This window comes from Cydia strobilella, chromosome 13, assembly GCF_947568885.1.
Source record: "Cydia strobilella chromosome 13, ilCydStro3.1, whole genome shotgun sequence".
In the NCBI taxonomy this organism is placed as follows: domain Eukaryota; kingdom Metazoa; phylum Arthropoda; class Insecta; order Lepidoptera; family Tortricidae; genus Cydia; species Cydia strobilella.
Window position 1 is genome coordinate 6,462,099 of NC_086053.1, and position 22,420 is coordinate 6,484,518.

The 22,420-nt window shown below is 34.1% G+C and overlaps 1 protein-coding gene and 1 long non-coding RNA gene across 3 annotated transcripts in view; both read right to left on the reverse strand.

The window, feature by feature from the left end:
* Positions 1 to 19,566, reverse strand: part of LOC134746572 (estradiol 17-beta-dehydrogenase 11-like) — a 58,290-nt gene extending 38,724 nt beyond the window's left edge. The window contains exon 1 of one of the 2 annotated variants that reach the window (XM_063680992.1): positions 19,338 to 19,566. The gene's annotated coding sequence lies outside the window, so the exon portion shown is untranslated. The remainder of the gene's footprint in view (positions 1 to 19,337) is intronic. The other variant, XM_063680991.1, reaches the window with a different exon arrangement.
* LOC134746575 (uncharacterized) overlaps positions 1 to 22,420 on the reverse strand; it is a 72,753-nt gene that overhangs the window by 38,724 nt on the left and 11,609 nt on the right. The gene's annotated exons all lie outside the window — the stretch shown is intronic.

Genomic DNA, 22,420 nt, shown 5'->3' on the forward strand with positions numbered 1-22,420 from the left:
TTTATAGAGTATCCGACTGACATGTGAGCTAGATCTAGAAGCTAGATAGTTCTAGACGTATTGCAAAATCTAGCTCGCTAGGTTCGGACTCGTACGTCGGAAAATTCCGCCTAGTAAGTAGTGGGGCTCCACGATTTAGTAAACTAGTGGGGCTCCTTAAATCGTATCCAAAATTAGAAAAAAAGTAAAGTGGCAGTTACGATCGTGTATTTAATGGCTTCATGAGGTTTGATATATATGTATATGATATTACATGAACACTGTGCTACTAAAAATAACAGTTGGGTTAATAATTTGACAACACGTAATTAACATTTTTTTACACTCTTAGAGGATGAATTTGCAAAAACACTAGAATAACTTTTCTGCTTTTTTTGTGTTGTTAGAATTTTCAAGTCGCTCAAAAAAAACCTACCTACTCGATACAAACTTTGAACCCCCTACGAAAAAACGTTGAAATCCTTTTTCAGTTTTTCTAATAATGTGTCTTTCTAAGAAGTTTCGACTTTCGAGTGCGTCACTAAAAAAATCGTACTTGATACAAACTTTCAACCCTTGTTTAATGTTTTATCACCTTAAGAGATAAATAAAAAAAACGCAAAAAAATATATTTTATTTAGTATTTTAATAAAAAAACTTTGCAAAGGTTCCAGTTCTTAAAACTAAACTTGTAGTAGGTACATACAAACTTTCATCCCCTTTTAACCTCCTTAGGGGTCAAATTTTTCAAAATCGCTTTTCTTTCTTTTACTTATTATAAATGTAATCGGATATGCGAATTTAAACTTTCTAGCTTTAATAGTTTCATCTTTGCGTTGTTGATGAGTTAGTCAGTCAGGACATATGAATTTATATTTATAAACAGACGAAAATAGATAAAGCTTTAAATGTTACTGAGGTGGTAAAAAAGCAGCCAATGTAGCTAACCTTTAAAAAAAATGTAATTTTAAATTTTTCATTGGTTCAAAAAATTTAATTCATCGCCGCTCATTCGATAACAATGTTTACTTAATACTCATAAACATATTTGGATGGTAGTAAATAAAGTGGAATGTCGGTATGTGCAGGGCGCTCGGACGCACAGACCGTGTCGCAACACTGCAGCGGGTGCAGCTCGGCCAGTCACAGTACTCACAGTTGGTAGGTACAAGATGCGGCCACACACTAGAGAGGCAGCGGAAGCAGTGCTGTTTCAGTGTGATATCTGATTTCCATCCGGGTTTCCCCGCTTTTGTTCGAAGGCATCTAGACAGTTTTTTAAAAGCGACCGAGTAAAAATTAAACGCTTTCTTATCAGTTTTTTATTCATCCCTACAATTTTATTTTTGTTATAAAAGTTGATAAAAGTAATATTGTCTTCGGTTACCGCAATAGTTACACATGAAATAAAACTATGAAAACGGATTATATATAGTTATACAATACAACTATTTTCGAGTAAAGATATATATATATATATATAGTTGCATTGTATTACTAGCCTTATGAACCGATTTTGCATGTACAACCAGCCTTAAAGTTTATAGTCTATGATGGTTCATTATTTTTAGTACGTGGGTATTTTTGCACTTTGCAGTTTTGCCTAAGTCACCAGTTGACCACGAACGCTGTAAAGGGTTCGAAACATCGGGTTGTATTATAAATTCAATATACGCGATACAAGCCGTTTTCATAGTTTTATTTCATATAAAAGTAATGTTCTAAGAATTCAAGTAGAAACCCCATTTTTATTCCAAAATTTCAAAATGCTGGTCGAACAGTAAAGGCGTGCAGTCGGTGGTCCGTGAAGAAGATCCTCGAAAATGGGATCGAAAATTGTCAAGCGTTTATTCGCCTTCATAATACGTTTAAAATAATTTTAATATGTTCGAGTGTGATGGGAGTTTAATAATTAAATTTGCATTGTGATATCGTTTGCAGACGATACGGCTTAATAAAAATAAAAATAATTATATTTGATAATATTTCACATTTGTCAACAGTCAAATAACGAATATACCTCACGGCCATAAGGCCAATGTAACATCATTATTATCGTTCATGCAACGAAATAAAGTTAATGTACCAATATTTCATATTGCCCCAATACCCTAGTAGTTGTCATATGATCTTAAATCTTAATTCCAAACAATAGGTAATAAGAGAATGCTTACTATTGGATTGCCTGTAAAACACCAACATCTAACTTAATACGCCCGTGATATAAAATTAAGAAGAATTAATAGAAAGTAAAATTTAGAATCCGCTTCGTTTTAGACCGCTCCCGAGCATCCGGAGTCCGTCAACACTCGTCAAGAAGGTCGTCTTAATATCGCATTCCATCTCAAGTGCGCTTATAAACATTTGCCAACTTAATAAATTTGCACCCACTACTTAAATTTTAAAAATAATTTTAAACAACACCGTCAACAATCTTTCGTGTATTTGTTTAGTGCATGCAGTCACCTTTTTGCACGATTTTTTATTGCTTTGTATAGTCGCCATCAGATATATGACAATAGAGGCGTGTTCAGATATTTGTGAGCACCTCGGCCGCTCCGATATATCTGATGGCGACTGTACAGCACGACCTTTGCTTGGATTGACCCCACGATTTTAGTAACATTAGTAGGAATGGTTAAGGTTGGGTAAATAAATAAATAAATAAAGATATAAATATTATGTTAGCTCATATCGTTTCAACAATCAATTTTTCCCCTCACTAGCGCGGAAAGCCGTCTTTTATCCTTTAAAACAAGCGGGGAAAAACGCATTTTATCCACTAGTGGGGAAAGTAATCAGACCTTGGATAGAGCGTGTTTAAGTAGCTTTTGACAGATTACGTAAAACGCTCATAATAATGGTTCGTCCGATATTAATTATCATTAAATAAATGGTTTGAGAATTTAATAAAAAATACCAAATTTAGCTTTATTTAATTATTTTAAGTCATAAACCTTAAATTCCATAAGAAACATTAGTTTTTTTTAAATGATGTTGAATGTAATTCTGAACGCACAAGTTGAGTCGATGCAATTTCAAAACGCATAGTCAGAAATGTCATCAACATTGTCAACAAATTTTTTCTCGCCGACTCCGATACGTAAAAATACACAACTTCCAGAGTTTTCTGTTATAATATCGTATTGTCGTAAAAAAATTAGTGATTCCAGTGATGAAGATGATCTAACGCCTGTGGATGTTGCACTTTCCTCGCTATAGTGAGGGGAAAAGTTTTGTGTTACTCACGAGTGCAAATGTATTTTACTTCTCGTGTGTTGAAACCACTCGCTACGCTCAGAATTCTATTTTAGAACAACTCGCTTCGCTCGTGGTTCAACTATAGAATTCTTTCGCTTGCTCGAGTTTCAATTCCACACTCGCGGGTAAAATACAACTTTGCACTCTTGTATAACAAATAACTATTTTTAAACTCTTTATTTACATACAAGATATATACTACGTAAACGAAATTAATAACTAGCTTTTACAATCAATTAGTAGGTAAAAAGTAAACTTACAGTAAGTTTATTTTCATTAAATTTGTTTTGTAATTTTACATGTAAAATTTATTATTATGGGAGCAATATTGAATATTTATTTACCTATATTTGTTCATTACTTTTTTTTATAGTTACAAATTAAGCCGTATTTCAGCAATTCTAAATGTGTACTTACAACTTAATCTAGATCTAATTAATATAAAATAACTATGGACAATATCACAACTATCTATAATGTAATTTGTACCCACGAAAGTGTCGACACAAACCCGACAGGGTTTCACAGCGCTGTTCTGTTACTTTTAATGTATGATTTAAATATATATTAAAGAAATAATATGATATTGCATTGTCTGTGAATTAAGAACAGACAACAAGGAACGCGCAGAAAATAGCCTAAATTAAATTATGAGGACAAATAATTAATAAATACTCCATCTTTCAGTCAATTTTGACGTGCAATTAAAAATTCATTGTAACATTACATCATGAATATGTCAAAATGCCTAGTAGATATGTCAATCGGCTTAATATCAAAAAAAAACACCTAACAATAAATTAGTCAGTCGGGCGGCCCTGTCAATGCAATAAAAATAAAAACATGAAAATTATGTTCGTTTTTTTCCCGTCAGAAGGGTTTCGTATCATCATTGCTTCACTCGTGATTCTTTCTTAAGATCATTCACTTGCACGGGTCTTTAAATTTGCACGCAGCAATAGTTATTTGTTATACAAGGGTGCATAGTTGTATTTTACCCGCGAGTGTTTCAACACACGAGAAGTAAAATACATTTGCACCCGTGTGTAACACAAAACTTTTCACCTCACTATAGCGAGGAAGGTGCAACATCCACAGGCGTTAGATCATCTTCATCACTGGAATCACTCATTTTTTTACGATATTATAACAATAAACTCTGGAAATTCTATATTTTTACGTGAGAAGTTTTAAAGTAAAAATTTGTTGACAATGTTGACATTTCTGACGTATGAAATGTCAATGATGCGTTTTGAAATTGCATCGACTCAACTTGTGCGTTCAGAATTATATTTAACATCATTATTAGAAAACAAAACGTTTCTTGTGGAATTTTAAGGTTTATGACTTAAAATCAGTAAATAAAGCTAAATTTGGTATTTTTTATTAAATTCTCAAACCATTTATTTAATGATAATTAATATCGAACGAACCATTATTATGAGCGTTTTACGTTTTGTTATCTGTCAAGCTACTTAAGTACACGCTCCATCCAAGGTCAAATTACTTTCCCCACTAGTGGATAAAATGCGTTTTTCCCCGCTTGTTTTAAAGGATAAAAGACGGCTTTCCGAGCTAGTGAGGGGAAAAAACTATTTTGCTCTTTTGTTGCACAAATAATTATGTGACTTAATTTCAAGACCCCATTTGAAAAAATATACATAAGTAAAACGACTCATTAATCACTACGTGCACGTTAATATAATTAATGTACTTAGTACAATTTCAGGCAGCAAATTTTGTTTAGCGAGTGAGGCTCGTTTGAATCAGATTAGCGTAATTAGTGTTTTATTCCACGTAGGTGAAGAAGCGCACATTCACCTCTCCTATCAAGTACATGTGTTGAGCAAGAGCCAGTAGATTGTGAAGAAAATGTAGCAATTACAACGAAAACCTTGTCCGAAACAAATGTACAACGAGCGAGTGGCAATCGACAGATTTTCATGGTCGCAAAACCACGACATATACACGCATACCTTGCAAACCTTCGCTATGAAGAACTTTATATATTTGGATTTAAATATGTACTTAACTTAGTGTAAAAAAGACTGAACAAAATGCCAATAAGCAAAACATGGAACATAAACCCAATTCGCCGCTACAGTTACCTACTTGGTATCTAAAAAATTCCAATTAAACAAGAGCAAGCTCGTTCACTAATCCTTTTCTACTAATTTATAACGCAACTAGGCTTCGCCAGCGGCTTCGTCTGTGTAGGAATTTACCCACTACCATTCAGCCTCATTTTCGACCTCTTACAGTTGAATTTCAGATAATATTTCGTTCTTAGTGGAGCTCTACAACCCTTAGAGCGTTTTCACATTGTCCGATCCGATATCGGATGTCGGAAGGAATTAAAATGTAAGATATATATATGTTTTCTCTGTATTTATTTATGCATTTAATAAATCATTATCACTCAAAAAAGGCGGACTTAATGCCAATGGCACTCTCCTGCAGCTTTTTTGTCATAGGCGCCTTCCGACATCCGATATCGGAAAGGCGCTTCCGATAAATTCAGCCATGTCGAAGCCCCCCGTCATCGTCAGCTGTCAGACCGATAATATTTGTTTGTGTACGTATGTGTAGGCAACGAGGCATAATACTTGTTGTAGTGTGCGTGACCGCTAAAAACGGCGAATGGGCGCGCCCCCGCGGCCTGCCTACGCGGATGTCGGATCCTACATCCGATATCGGATCGGACAATGATGTGAAAACGCTCTTACCCTACACAAGAACAATTACGGTAGTTTTTAAAAACGGTACTTAGGTAACTAAAATGTTTACTGATACTTAATTGTCATTTAGGTTGTCCAGGATACATATTAATTAATTCACGCGTATTTAATTTTGAGACCAAACTAAGAGATGCTTGTTTTATGGAAGTAATAAATAAGATCAGTTTAAAGAAATACTTTAAAACGTAATTAGCCGTTTAATTAAGTAAGGTCGTTAATTTTCATATTACCTGCAGCACTGTATTTACTTACCTACGTTAAAAAGGTCGCCTTATGTCATAAAACACACCAAGACGTAGAAAAAAAGGAAACTTAAAATTAGGTATTTTGCTTCACTATATCTCATTGATATCGTGCCGTTGCCGTTGCATAACGAAACATCAGTGACAACAATAAGCAATAACATACACCTAGCTAAGCGCATTACATACACATAACATATTGCCACAGATAATAAGTACATCCACACAATACGATCTAAATTTGTCTATCGTGAGACCGTATGTATAGGTACAATAAGTTGATTGCGGTGTCAATGTTGTCGATAAAGACCTCATAAGAATATTTGAAGCAGCTCTTGCAGAATCGCATTGCATATCCGTTTTAAATGCTCGACAGCCGATTGAGCCGATACAATATGGGGGAACTGCATCGCGTTTTGTAAAATAATTTCGGTAGTTCCAAGACGTCCAAGCATGAGACATATTTAAATAATGTGACAGTTAAAAGGTTATTTAGGTACAACCAAAAATAAGTAAGTGTTTATTGAAAACGGCACAAATGTAACTGTAGCAAAATTGTTTTGCCTTTTGAACAGTAACACAACCTGTCTCCAACTCGTCTAATGTCGTTTACCTAAAACACAAATGAGAATATTTGATAAAATGATTGTTTGTTGCCTAGTTGTTATTTTACTGTTACTACGAGGTTAAAGGACAATGACGCAAAATTATTATTCCAAATCGATATATTTTGAATAGAAATATAAATAAATATGTCAACTTGTCAGCCACCATTTATACATACTTACTCTTTGGCCACAATCGTCAAATATCTAATTGTATGTCAAGCTAAACTAAAAAAATATTTTTGTTTTGAGGAATAAACTTGACAAAAATTGGTTATTTATTTTAAAGCGACAAAAAATAATATTGTTTAAAAAATCACAAAGGTCATTAGGTACGAATATGGTTTTCGGCTATTACATATCCTTTATCTATGCCTCCTATGGTGTTTGCGTGTGTTGAGTAAAAAGCGTAATGAATTTACGAAATGTTAAAGACAATAAATTCTCGGATGTCTTACACCGGTGATGGATGACCCAGCGACCTACATTTTATAAGTTTAACTACGTTACTTGACGTTGAAATACTCGCAGGAAAATATTACCAGAAATTTTATGCTCATGACTTTATCCCTGAAACGCGTGGCCGAAAAAATGATGTCTTAATGATGTAGATACAAAGTCCAGTATTATTAATTTAGTCTTTAGGTGATCAAGTTTAATCGGAAATAAATTGTCCTTTTTGCTATGACTTTCCAAATTGTGTAGGTAGGTCTGTTGCACGTATTTCATGTTGAATATGTGATAATAAACATGACTGAGTAGTATTAGTACGAATATTTGTGACAGAAATTGTAAGAGAGAAATTGTGTGATACATATAATAATTATAATTCTAACTATACTACCTGCTCGTATGTCAATACCCTATCTAAAAAAACCGCATATGTTTATGTTATGACTTTCATTAAATTTTGAATAGTAACATTTAAGAGTGCGCTGGTGATATTGCATTTTTCATAAAGGGTCCAGAATAACATAGCCATGTCACGAGCTGACGTTAAATCAAGTCAAAATTGCTTTAGTTATTTTTGTTATGCTTTAGAAATAGGTACATAAAACAGCACGCCATCAGTTTTCATAAACCTATAATTAGCAAAAACTAGCATCTCAAAAGCAATCGATCTCAAAGATTGTCAATCAAAATACTCATTCCATATATGTATACACTACTCCATCGTATAGCAGTGCATGATACTAAGTATATCTTATTTATAGGTACTTACAGCGGCTCATAATTGTATACCAAAACATCAATGCATCATGACCAGCGCATACGTTATCGTCCTGCATCGTGATTGGAATATGATTAGGCAAGTCAACACAGAGAGAATTCTATAGGTTCAATCAACCACGATTGTTCCACTGGCCGCACAAGGACCATCGCAGACGGTTTTCCACAGCGCCAGTCAATCGTATCGGTGTTTAGATAATATAATATGTATCGTTGAAGAGGTTAGTGTAACAAGTGTCATGTGTGGCAGATTAACACAATAATCAAATAGGCTCTAAGAAAAGAACAAAGCGACTGTAGAACTCCGAATACTGAGTACTGATTGCACGATACGTGGCTAAAAGTCTTAAAGATTATGAAAACATGTCAATACGTCTGAATAGATATTAAAACAGAAATACCAAAGAAATATATAGATAGATTTGAGAAATCGTTTTTTAGGAAACAAGAAACTGTTAATTTACCTCTTCCTACTCTCGCTTTTTCATATTATTATATCTCCTACTAAGGAAGCACACCAATTTAGCTAGCATTTAAATTTAAAAAACGTAGGTATACCATTTATACATATGAGCTTCTCACTATATAAACATTATAAACGTTCAACCAGGGAATGACGTAGGTATATCGCCCTGTGTAACATGTCATAAAAAATAGAAAAACGTACCCAGTCCAAAATTATTGAAACCCACATAATTTTTGTTCAAGTTATTGCCAAACGAGTTTACGACCGGATCTGTCTCTCCCTGCATTCAGAGGGCGTTAAACTTTCACAAACAAAACCCTTCATTAACACGTGTTACTTTAATAGCCCCCTGATTAAAATGAAGCCGGTTTTTATACCATATTAATGAATCAACTAAGTTATACTAAATACTATCACATTCTAAAATCTCATCTCAAGTACCTGACTATATTAATGATGACAGTCATGTGACACTACACTGTCATTTACAAAGTTATGTAATTTATTAATAATAATAATATATTCTTTATTGTGCACCACATAATGAAAAAAGAATACAGCTAAAGAACACACATTACATTATGTAACAATAACAACAGGCGGTCTTATCGCTCAGAAGCGATCTCTTCCAGACAACCTTTGTTCTTTATGAAGATACCAAACCAACCCAACTCATAGATACTAGTTTTTTTTTAGAACAGCATTGTTAAGGTAATATAATACGCAACCTGCTACTACTGTAAAAGTAAGGTTTCCGTTGCACCTACCTATTTAATAAGCATTTTTAAGAGTAAGTAACTACTTTAATTAAAATTAAACATCCAAATATAATTAATGTTTTTTTGTATGTAATGGGATGGTTTAATACCTGAATAAATAACATTTATTTAATGATTTTTGCCTAGACTGTAAGATGGATCATTAAAATATTATATTATTAAACGTTTCATCGCGGATAATTTATTAATTACATCCATACGATATATCTACTTATAAATAGCCAGTCGTTATCGTTAATGACTGCAACACTACTTAAGTTGACACTTTGACACATGGTGTGATATCATATCGGTTGAAACAATGGGAAGTATGTCTTGACACGTCGGTCAAACTATTAAAACGTTACTTGATAGGTACTATGTACCCACTTATTGGCATATTGCAACTAATTGGACTCTTAAACTTGTATAGAGATACTGTTGCTGATTCCTCTTACAGATAAATTACGAGTATAATACATATTTATTATTATTTCCGCGCATTGTTGTGAAAGATTACAATTTATCACTGTTTACAATGTTTCATCTTAAAGAAATATAATTGATCGACGTATTTTTTCTGCTTGTCTATTTCTTTCAATTAGGGCTATGGTGCTAAAAGCTATGATGTTAACTTTTTGGCGTTGAAAACATTTACATTTCTAAGGTACACACGTTACAGGCACCTCGTTCGAAGCCGCATCAGTTTAAATATCTCTGTTACTAAATGGAACAAACGACTTCAACGCGTTCTCTGTACCTGTTTCTGCAGTTTTGCACTTCACTTAATCCTTTTATCTAACGGTTATATAAAAATTATAAAATACAATATAAGTAGTATATACATACATTCTAGTATCTGGTAAGAAATTGCGTCCTCATTTTTTAGTTCGGATTTGTTGTTGTAACTATTTGCTTGGGATGCAGAATAATATCTGCTTGTGGTTATTATTTAAAAGAACATTCCAGTTAGTGTATTGGTAATTAAGGGGCCCACTGACTATCAGTTCGCCGGACAAAAATTTGACAGTTCCGAACAACTGACAGGCCGATATCGTCCGGCGGTCTGATAGTCTGTGGGCCCCTTTAGGTAAGTACCTTGTAAATATCACAATATTATACAGGTCTTATATCTTGAACTACGAGACATTAGCTATAACTGCTAAGAGATTACTGTAGGTAGGGGAGACCGAAGTGAGTTGAAACAACGTAATTTTTTCGATATCTTTAATCGTCTTGAGCTATACATATGGAGGAACTCGCGGACCGTGGGGAGCGGCTAATGCGGCTATACATCGTTTTTTCCAGCTCGATAACAGTCATACCTAGATCTCTCTAAATTTACGTTGTTTCAACTTACCTCTGTTTCAACTCACCTCGGTCTCCCCTACAATTGAATAGCTATAACAGATAATTTTACTCTAAAATTTAGAAGCGTGTACATCTATCACAACTTAAAGTAATAATGATACGAAAAATCAAATAAACGGGTACCTATATAATATAAATTAAATACCTACTTACACGTGTTTCAAATTATTACCTGTTGGTATCTGCCCAAATGCAGTTGAGTCAAGCATGACATCATCATGTATAGTGTAAGAATTTATTGTATAGGTAAATACCTATACAATAAATTCTCAAATTTAGCGCCACTTGCACCATCCCACTAACCCGGGGTTAGTGGGATTGTGCAAGTGACGCTTAGTGCTACAATTTTTTTATACCAAAGCTATACCAGTTTAAGCAATACGAGGTCGTACTAGCACAAACATTTTTTTAGACTACAGAAAACAGTATCTTCGAAACTACCTTGACCTTTATAAAAATTTATAGGTCCTTCATAAAAATATAAAATGAATTAGGCAGCTATACTTCACATAAAATGCGAAATCTTAGTGATATTATCATTATCTATGGTAATATGAAAATTAAGTCGTTTGCAATAAAAAAAATACTTGGCACTTAATTAACACTATGTTGTCAACGGTTATATTAATATCCTTAACTAACATTGTTTACTTTAAAATCTGTATTTGATTTGATAGTCATTTGACATTACTCGCAGTGCAATTAATGAATATGCTCCTTTATAAAACGATTTGTACTGTTATATAGGTAGATTTAGTGGATTTTATTTTACGTTGTTTTATTACAGTGTTAAGTATTGTAATCATCCATCTAACTCTCAACTAAAACAAAAAAAAAAGACAGTTGTACCAACAAAGTCACCATTGCCTCATCGTTCGGAAATTGCACAGATACCGCGCATTGCTATTTGTTTTGTGTTCTATAAGGCACTTGTATTGTATCATTACATTCATTACATGTTGAACGAGCCGTTATTAATTTAACATATGCGGCAGTTTTACTTCCTACTTTAAATTAATAACGATTTCGGTTTATTTATATAGCTTCATTTTTTTTAACATTACTTTCTTCTAATGAAAATAACAAAGATGAAATATGCCAGCTACCCAATAAATAAGTACTTAAAAAACAGTTACCAAATTATTATTATTATTTTTTACTTTAATTGAGAATAGTTAGGTACTAATAAATTACCCTAGTTAAAAAAATGTATTTTCCCCTCACTAGCTCGGAAAGCCGTCTTTTATCCTTTAAAACAAGCGGGGAAAAACGCTTTTTATCCACTAGTGGGGAAAGTAATTTGACCTTGGATGAAGCGTGTTTAAGTAGCTTGACAGATAACAAAACGTAAAACGCTCATAATAATGGTTCGTTCGATATTAATTATCATTAAATAAATGGTTTGAGAATCTAATAAAAAATACCAGATTTAGCCTTATTTAATGATTTAAAGTCATAAACCTTAAAATTCCATAATAAACGTTTGTTTTTTAATAATTATGTTAAATATAATTCTGAACGCACAAGTTAAGTCGATGCAATTTCAAAACGCATCATTGACATTTCATACGTCAGAAATGTCAACATTGTCAACAAAATTTTTACTTAATAACTTCTCACGTGGACTTCCGGTTCGAGCGCCATCTTGATAGTTAGCATCGTGATTAATTACTTTGTTTTTTGCTTATTAATATTGTTTAAAGTGTAATATCGATAGCTTATTATACAGTAAACTAATGTGGTAGTGTGCAGTGAATGGAGAATTAATTTTGAAGCGCGTTTAACCACCATCTTGGAGTCAACGGCCGGTAGTCTACGTGCTTCTTGTAAAGTCTAGCTATCGATTTACAAGAGCTAGAAAATCACCGTACACTGTCTTGTACAACCGTACAATTTTTGTCGTTTGTAAACCTCTCAATACCTTGATACTGGCGAAATAGTCCCACTGGGCTGAAGCCATAATTTTAAAAGAAGAAGAAGAAGAAGAACTTCTCACGTAAAAGTACAGAATTTCCAGTTTTTTGTTATAATATCGTAAAAAAATGAGTGATTCCAGTTGATGAAGATGATCTAACGCCTGTGGATGTTGCACTTTCCTCGCTATAGTGAGGGGAAAAGTTTTGTGTTACACACGGGTGCAAATGTATTTTACTTTTCGTGTGTTAAAACACTCGCGGGTAAAATACAACTTTGCACCCTTGTATAACAAATAACTATTTATGGTTAGAAACATACTAACTTACAACACTATACCTAATATGATAATCAGAAGTATATTCTAATAGTAATTTAACTTGTAATTAATATATAACTATATGCCGAGGTCAACACGTCTCGGATAGAGATTGAAGCAATTAGTTAAACACCAAGTTTATCTGCTAATGTATGTTCAATGGTATTTTAATATTAAAATATAATTAGATACATAGAAATAATGTGGTCCTGTAGGGCTAAGATGGTCGGCTTTTTATCATTTGTCACCATGCCTGTCACGTTCTAACAAATATGTAAGTGCGAAAGTGACGCATGGCATGACAGGTGATAAAAGTGCGACCATGATACCGCTACTGAGTACGTAAAATTAGTTACTTATAACATGAAAGAAACAAATTTAATTCATGAAGGAAAAGGCAAATGATTGCAGAATGATTTTGCATAAATGTAAATATAAATTTAAATTTAAATGTAAATATTACAGACAGTAAATATATTCACGTGTTCACTAAATAATTTATACCCAGGAAATCCCCGTTTTTTATAAGTATTTAAACATTATGTGCAGTTGACCATTTACGGAATAGTCTAAAATAAATTTGAATAAAGCAAATAATCGAAGGTCGTTGCGATAATGTCGGAGCAAACAGACGCATCGGCGGTATTTGATGAGCGCCTACGTCGGTCGGTGCAGATCACATCACTCTGAAATCTTCATACCTTCGTATCTGTGTGACTGCATGACATCGTCGCCAGTTGTCAAAAGGGGGAGAAAATTAATTAAATTACATTTATAATGAACTTCCTGTCTTACGATTTTGAGTAATTTAATAACGATTTCACCAGATCTGCAAAGGCGTGAAAAATCAGTTGAACGAATTTTCCCGGGAGTTAAATCGATCAAAATCGTCACAAGCGCGTTTGTTTTGCACAATGGATGTGCAAACTTGATGTACAGTCAGCAATACTATTCGCTTAGCACCTTTGCATTCAAACTTCTATGCAGGGGGGGTACCTTTCCTCTGCAGCTGACTGTACATCCAGATTAAATCAAAGGCCCCAAAGAAGTTGGTATTGCTAGGGTAAGTTGTATCGCATGTTCGTTTTTCGGTTGTATTGAAAATACAGTATTTTTTTAAATACTTTGCTACAACGGGATAATAGGTACAGCTAGTGCATTTACCTTGTGTAAACAGTAAACAGTTGATTCATTCACTGAGCAATATCCGAGTTTAAAAAGGTCATGTACGGAAATGTTACTTTAAAGTACTTTAAACAGTAAAAATGTAATAACATCCGTATAAACATGACAGTTCATTCACATTTACTTTTGAACCTTGCGTGTCGAATGATAACCAACGATTTTCTGTTTATTAGTACATACATAGTATCAAATGTCAATGGTGAAAACTCGTTCATCGTTCTCGTTTCTTTATGATCATACGTAGAAAGAAATGGTTATCGCGCTGGCATCATTTAGCCAATATTGGGCAGATCTTCCGTCTCTGTCACAACTTTCTCTCCTACTTTCACCTGCTGGACCACGTTTTTTGATAATGACAGTAATGTGCATTCTGAGCTTTGTTTTATGCCAGTGCTGTCAAGTTTTCGGAATTTACCATGGGAAAAATAAAGAAATTCCATAAAATATTCTTCTTATTCTGCAATTTAGGTACTCATCGCTTGTTATGATAAACACGGAAATCTCGCGTATCCAAAGTTTGGTTAACGCTTAACGCCATAACATGCTAATTAAAAATACAGGAATTGTACCTAGTCACGCATAGAACCTACATTTTGAGCTCTAGTAAGACAGTTTATTATATACAACATAAGTGTTACAATCTCGGGTTAAATTGATGAGATGATAGATAATGGGAGTAATTAGCTTCTCATTCTATTATCTCAGGCAGTCATTAAAGAGAAGATTGTGGCAACTAAGAGACTGGTTTTTAAATTATAGTAATAGATAGCTACACCGAATAATTGAAGTTATTAAAGTTGGACTCTGATCCTTTCAGGTGTCACAACTTTATATTCACAATTCAATGGGCAGCTTCAGAACAATGAAGATATAATTGGTACTACGATGATTCTCTCGCATTTACATTATATCATGTTTTCAAACGAAACTTCTTAAAGTACGGTATTAAGATGAGAAATGTACCGCATTAAAGAGAAGGCACCCTTACATTTTTCCTGAATATGGTCATATACTTTTTTAGTATTTTACTTTAGGTTATGCATCTTTCTTGTGGGCGTCATAAAATATTTCAACGGATTTTAAAGCCTAATTTACCCTCACAGGCATGTTAAAACCTACTTCTTCAAAGTTAAATAAATAAATAAATATTATAGGACATTATTACACAAACTGACTAAATCCCACGATAAGCCCAATAATGCTTGATATTTATTATTTAGTGACTTACAATTACAAAATCTCCGATACGTCGGGGTCGGGGTGGAGAGGGATTCACAGCAGTTAAAAATATATTTTGTTAATTTGAAATAATAAAAGAAATAACATGCTTTTGTTAAAAACTGAAAAAGATATCATACACTAAAGAAAAAGTGACCAAGTACACCGGCGGGCTAGGTGGACATGTTTTTATGTTCGACTACGCCTTCTTACTACAAAATAAACGACCAATGGCATGGATTTAAAACATAACAAACTAACTGTTATTGGTAACCATTAGTTAAGTAAGTACGTATATTTTCTTAATACATTTAAACTTTTAAGTGGTTTAGGTTTTCTTTCCTAGTTGATAAATACAAGAAGATCGATCTGCGTACATTCCGAATCCTATTCCTAATTTTACGAGTTAAGGAATTTAATGAGCAAGCATTTCCGAAACAGTCGCTTCAAAAACACAACAAAAGTTACAACCGGGCAAGCAATAATAAGCCATCTGTCAATGGAATAAAAGTTTAGACGTGTGCATTTCTATTGCGGTGCAAGAAGATCGATCAGCGGACCGGGCGGCCTTCTCTTGCGTTTCCCAACGCGCACGCGAACGACGGAAGGACGCTCGATACCTGCGCCCGCGCTGGCTCTAGCTCAATCGATTCTATTTCATCAATAGACTGCGTAGTCTGTAGATTTATGGTTATGACCTTAGCTACTACTGTGTTACCTTCCTGCATTAAGTCGCAAAGGAAAACTGTAACGTAAACATTTATTTTTGAGAGCGATAAAAACGTGGATACTATAATTTTTTTCCGGTTTATTCAATTTTCCACTTGACGTGAGTTTTTGATTCGGTTCCTTTGGACTCGTCTAAAAAAGTAAAAGAACTCAGTGTGTTCTTTTGGCCAACTAATCCTTAGTACAACTACTGCACAGTCACACTTTCATGAAATGACTGCCATCTGACCTTTCAACCTAGAGGGGGGCATGAGTTCTTATTGGGATTATACAGGTTACCTCAAGATTTTCCTTTACCTCAAGCCTGAGCTCAACTTTGATGTTAAAAGTTAAATACATTAAAAAATATTTTTAGAGCAGTTTCCGTTCAAATGTGTAAGTATATCGAAATAACAGAATATCGAAAGCATTGACTTGAATAGGTAACCTAGCACTAGTCAGCAGAGGCTAGCAGGTTATTTATAATACATCCACTTACGACGCTGAACAGTCAAGGCAACGTCAAAGTCACGTATGTTTAGATTACACAACCTCTTCCAAAATCACCACTCTACTGTATTATGACTTGTTATAGCGGTCAAATTCAAACCCAAGGCCCCGCTAAAGTATGAGGGCTTAGCTGTATAATTGGATAATTACCTTCAAATGTTGGAATATGCAAAGCAAAAGAACCTATTATTTACTGAGAATTCAGTGTAATAACTAGGTAATAAGCATGCTAGTTGAAGCGAAATATTCAGTAGAGTAACTGGCCAGTAACAAAACCGCTACAGCTACAAAACTATACTTAACCGGCTATTGTTTGATAATGATAATTCGACAATAACTCAATATTAAGGCGACCGAAGGTTTAGCTTATATAAATGTTTATGTGCCATATTTTTATTTAACTTTTGGCGTTTGTTCGTTTGTTTTTATTAGTAAGTACAAACTTGCAAGCATGATTTTAACTCTGGAGTTGAAAATTAACATTATTGAGTTTTGGTTTGTCAGAGCCATTTTCATGATTAGATTTTCATGACCTAGGTACATTTTCACCCACAAGGGAACAGAGACGGTACCTAATACTCATGGTACGTATGAGTAACATGCGTTTACTTTTGAAATCACAAGATGGCGTTAACATTTCGTCAGGGTATTTTTAGTTCGGTATAAAATTATTTATTTTTGGAAATTTTTGATCGGTTTATTATTATTATTTTTTTTTTACAGGAACAGTTGACTATCGAACTATCTATAAACAATCCATCATTAATCAAAGACATGTGATTACTAAAAGTAGGTAAATAGATGTCATAAGTCGGACGTCCACCTGAGTTTTTTTTTTTTTTTTCAATTTGTCCTATCCAATAACGGATATCGATAAGAAGTTAATGTTTTTTTTTGTACCTATTTATTTATTCATTAAAAATTTGCATGACAAAATAAAATTATTAACCTAAAAATGGCTGACTTCATGCCACAGGGGCCACAGGGCACTCTAACATCTTGTCTTTTCCATAGAGGCCATCCGACATCCGTCATATATTAGATAGACACTTCCGATAATTACAGACATGTCGGACCCTCCGTCAGCTGACGGACCGATAATTTTTGTTTGTGTGCGTATATATGTGCCGCTGAAGCAGGGACGGCGCGCCCCAGTACCCCGTACCAGTACACCCCGCGGCCCGACATTGTGGATGTAGGATCCTACATTCGATATCGGATCGGACAATGTAAAAACGCTTAACTCGTATCCAGAATTAGACAAATAAAACTAAGCTGACAGAATTTGCCGGTATGTAGATTTTCATGAAATTACCACGTTAACGTGCAAATTTTATATTGTTCGTGGCTTTAAAGTTAACTTTCGTTTACGTGGCTACATAACGTGGTTTAATTCATGTTGACAAAGTCGCAAACAAGTTAAATCATAACAAGTATTACTTAATCTTAGTCATATCTAGAATCAGTAGGTACTGACTTCGTGAACTTGACCTAGTACATTTCACTTGTCTTGTTTGATTCGATGACCTGACCAATATATTTATATAGAACGCATGCGTTTATTATATTACACTATGCATATTTTTTGTTTATATTGCAAATCTTGATCAATATCATTATAACCTTCTAGAATATTGATACAGATTGAGTGAGCACGTAGACGGTGAGTAGGTACAGTTTTCCACGTTTACATAACATGAACAACCAATGTAGCGGCATTTATAATAATTTCCTTCCGTATGCTCTATTCATCATGTTGATGGAACTAATTTCTGAATTAATACCTACAGTATCAATAGGTAGTGTGAAAAAGAGCGCGAGATAAGTAGCAAAATTGATGCTGAATATTTCTCATAGGTATTCAGTAACGAGATGAACAAAATGATGGTTGTTAACTTGGTTAATTTGGGGAGGTACCTACCAAACACTTAAAAACATATGTATCTTCATTTTCGTCAGATCATATTTAACAATAGGTATACTTAACCCATAGAAAGTTTGAACACGAACATCTGACAAACGACCGCAATACGGCATAAAAAATTTACTTAAAAAGTACTTGAGTCTAAGACTTTTCTGACCTTCACGTCTTTCGTTTTTATAAGTTGGCCGTCTAACTCTAATGTGCGTGTCGGTAATATATTTTTAAGCTTTCCAAATTTAATCCCAGTTTCTTGAGTTGCATGTGATGTGTAGGTACCGTATATATTTAATAACCCTTTACGGGTGGTCATCCTTGTAATAATTAACATAGGCGTGAGGTTTGGATACGTGTGAAATTTTGTAATTGTAATTTCATTGTACGTACATACAGTTTATTATATTATTATTTTATCTCTCAGTCACCCGTTGACCACGAACGCTGTAAAGGGTTCGAAACTTCGGGATGTATTATAAATTCAATATACGCGATATAATCCGTTTTCATAGTTTTATTTCATGAGTAACTATCGCGGTAACCGAAGACACTATTATATTTTATCTTTTAGATATATAATACATACTTAAGTTTTACACTAAATATTCCTATTTCTCCCTATCCTTGCACAGATTGATAAAAACATGTATACTTTTTATAATTTCATCTTTTTACTTAGGTTGGGTACCTAGGGTAGGATTTTTTCCAAAATTTCTGTATCTAAGCAACATAAAAACTTTTCCTTTAATCTTATAAAACCTCCAAGCTCAGGTACATAGAATAGTTAATTCAATTTGAGACCGGCGAGAACCACGATCGCCTTGAAATACTTTCAAACACTCGTGAACTATGCGAAAACATTTACCTACACGGCTACCTAAACATTTGCCAATGCATCCTTAAATGAAAACTTACCAAATCTCCAATCATACACAATTCGGCAGCCGGTAGTCAGCTGTTCACTCACTTCTCACTAAGCCGTTGCTCGATTGCTTGAATACCTTCAAGGTAACGAACACGGTCGGTACTATAATACCGATTTGTGGATTTTAGGCCTTTGCGAGCGCACGCCGGTGTGTCTCGGTTCGACGCGCGACTCTGATCGACTGAGCGTACGAGCTGCGACCGACGTTGCGCGCGCACGGGGACCCACTGCAGACGACCTTGCCGCCAGACATGGGGTGACTACCCTAACCTCGATAACAATATTGGCGTAAGGGTGACAATTTGCACGCAGGATAGTCTGGGCAAATAGAGGGTATGTCGCGTACGCACAACACACACACAAATGCACATAGGACGCTTAATTCTTGAAAAAAAAAGGTAATTATTAGTGAGAAGCAATTTGTGATAATGCGTAGTTAACAATTTTGTTTAAATAAGAAGGTATCTATATAAAAAATATGGGACTTATATTAAGTTCTATCGATGTTCTAGATAAGTGCATGTCCCGCAAAAGTGCGTGTTTACGCGACACTTATGACTTTTTATTAAGGGTTTTTTTTTTAAGAAAACTCAAAAATGGCTTAACCGATCATTGTTCAACGTATTTTTTGTACTCTATTCTACGGCTAATCTCCCGATATTTTTTCATATTTTTTTAACTTTAGTTCAAAAGTTATAGAAGGATAAACATTATTTCGGCCTATAGAGACGGTTTTTTTCCAAAAGTATTCAATTTATCCAAAAAAGTTTTAAGAAACATTCAAGTTATTTTTAAAGGCCCACTTAATAATGTGAACACGTTGGTGCTTTCAGATTTTTTTTGCGACAATTAGTTACGTGTATGGAGCATGAAAAACCCCTCTTAATATGTAAATACATTTCTTACAATTTTTAGTACTTAATCCAGTAGAAGCTCACAAGATACACCCATATTTTAAATTTGTATACACCTTTCACCACTCTAGATAGTTTATACCCACCAATTTGGGTATAAACGAGTAAATACTTGTGAGTGAGTTTTTACTTACTAGTCTCACTACCCATCTCTAGGCACGCCATTCGATAAGTTTTTAAAAATTACTAGTTTATTTTTTAATAAAGTGATTATTTTCTGATAATAAACCTAAATTAAAAATAAAAGTTATATTTGCTAAATTAACTAATAAGTAGGTACATATAACATTGTTATTTACGCTTTCACTGTTCGTTTCCCAGGAGCGCTACGCCGTAGCGCGTTCGTAGCAAAAGCAAGTACAAGACCAGTACAAATTCTAAATACTATATTGCTACGAAATCGGTGGAACCTAATAGGACAGGTTCAAGTTCCGGTAAACAAAGATATCACAGTAATGTACTTACAGATTATTTAATGTGTTAAGAGTTATATTGTTTATGTTTTTAAGTGAGTACTTACCCATTTATCTATCCTATCCTGGGCGTTTTGGCATCATTGCACATCATTAGAAAGGATGGAATAGTCAATAGAGGTTTGTAAAATAATTATAAAACATGATTATTTTTAATAATTTTTTACTGAATTGTTGCATAATAAAACACTTTTTATGGGTCATTTAAGAAGGTATTAGACGGGAGAATTGCAAAACAATTGCACGTAGTTAAGGATCTTTAATTGTGTCATTTCCAAGCAAAAGGTACCACATTGTCGGTAACCATAAGGACGCTCTGACAGGTTTTTCGTATAAAGATACAAGTAATTTTCGTCCTTATGGTAAGCGACAATGTGGTACCTTTTGCTTGAAAACGTCACAATTAGTCTTAAGTTAATTGATTCCATTGTGTTACGAAAATTTACTATGTAAATTGTATTCGATTGTATTTATTGTAGCCATTGTAGGTAATTAATTCATACACATACCTATAAGTCTATAGCATACGTTAACACACTTTTATGTATATAGTAGAAACGGCTTAATTGTCAAACTCAATGGAATCAATTAACTTTTGACTATATACTCGTAATTACTCGTACAGCTCCTTAATTACGTACAATTTTTATGCAATTCACCCACCTTAATTGCAAGTAATTTTAAAAGAGACGTATAACATTACACGTTCCAAAAAATGCTTTCTTCTTTTTATAAATCAAGTTAAAACGAGTAAGCTCTTAGGATTTTTCCAGAAAAATAAAACTAAAAACTAAAAACCAGTGCCACAAGAATATGGCAAATTATTTGGCAAACATGGGATAATTGATATTGTGTTTTGTGACAATAAAATAATCTGAATTACATCACATTATCACCACGCCTGCGCCATCTCTGTCGGACTTCATGCACTAATAGCCCATCACCATCGCATTCTAGTTTCGATTAACATGGTACACCGTACAAGTGTACTAGTACCCGTCATCGCTACTAGATGGAAGCACTGTAGCAGAAAAGAGGACCACTATCCGGTTGAAGAACCAAGTACTTTTAATTAAAAAAAAGAAGTACCGAATGTTTTGGTACCTATTACTTTTAAAAATGTTATTTCATGGGAAACTTGAGGGCCACTTTTAACTAATAAACTAGAATAGAATGAGTATAAATATTTTTTACCGGCTCGGGTCAAATATTTTCTAGCTATCGTATACATATAAGTAACATTTGTTGCAACTACTAATTATAGTAATTATATTATACACAAATTTGACAGTTTGCAGGTTTAGATCGGTATACGTTTGTTCCTCAATCACGTAAAAAGGATCTATGGATTAGAATGTAACATTGATACATTTTTTTTTACTAGCCTAATTTAGTGTCCCACTGCTGGGCAAAGGCCTCATTCGCCTCAGGCCGCAAAGGCAAACATTGACACATAGTTCATTTAAATCCCTTCTCGAAGGGTAAGGGTCGGTAGGCACTATCGTAGCACTACCATTCATTGCAATGCAGCATTGTTAGGCGCCTCATTACATCTAATCATCTCATTAAATTGTATATGAATTAAGTTGTTGCTGTTAAGTACGGGTCATGATCATTTGATTGTTTTTTTAAGTACAGATTTCAATCTAATCTTGAGTTTGACAAACCTACATGAGCTTTTATTTT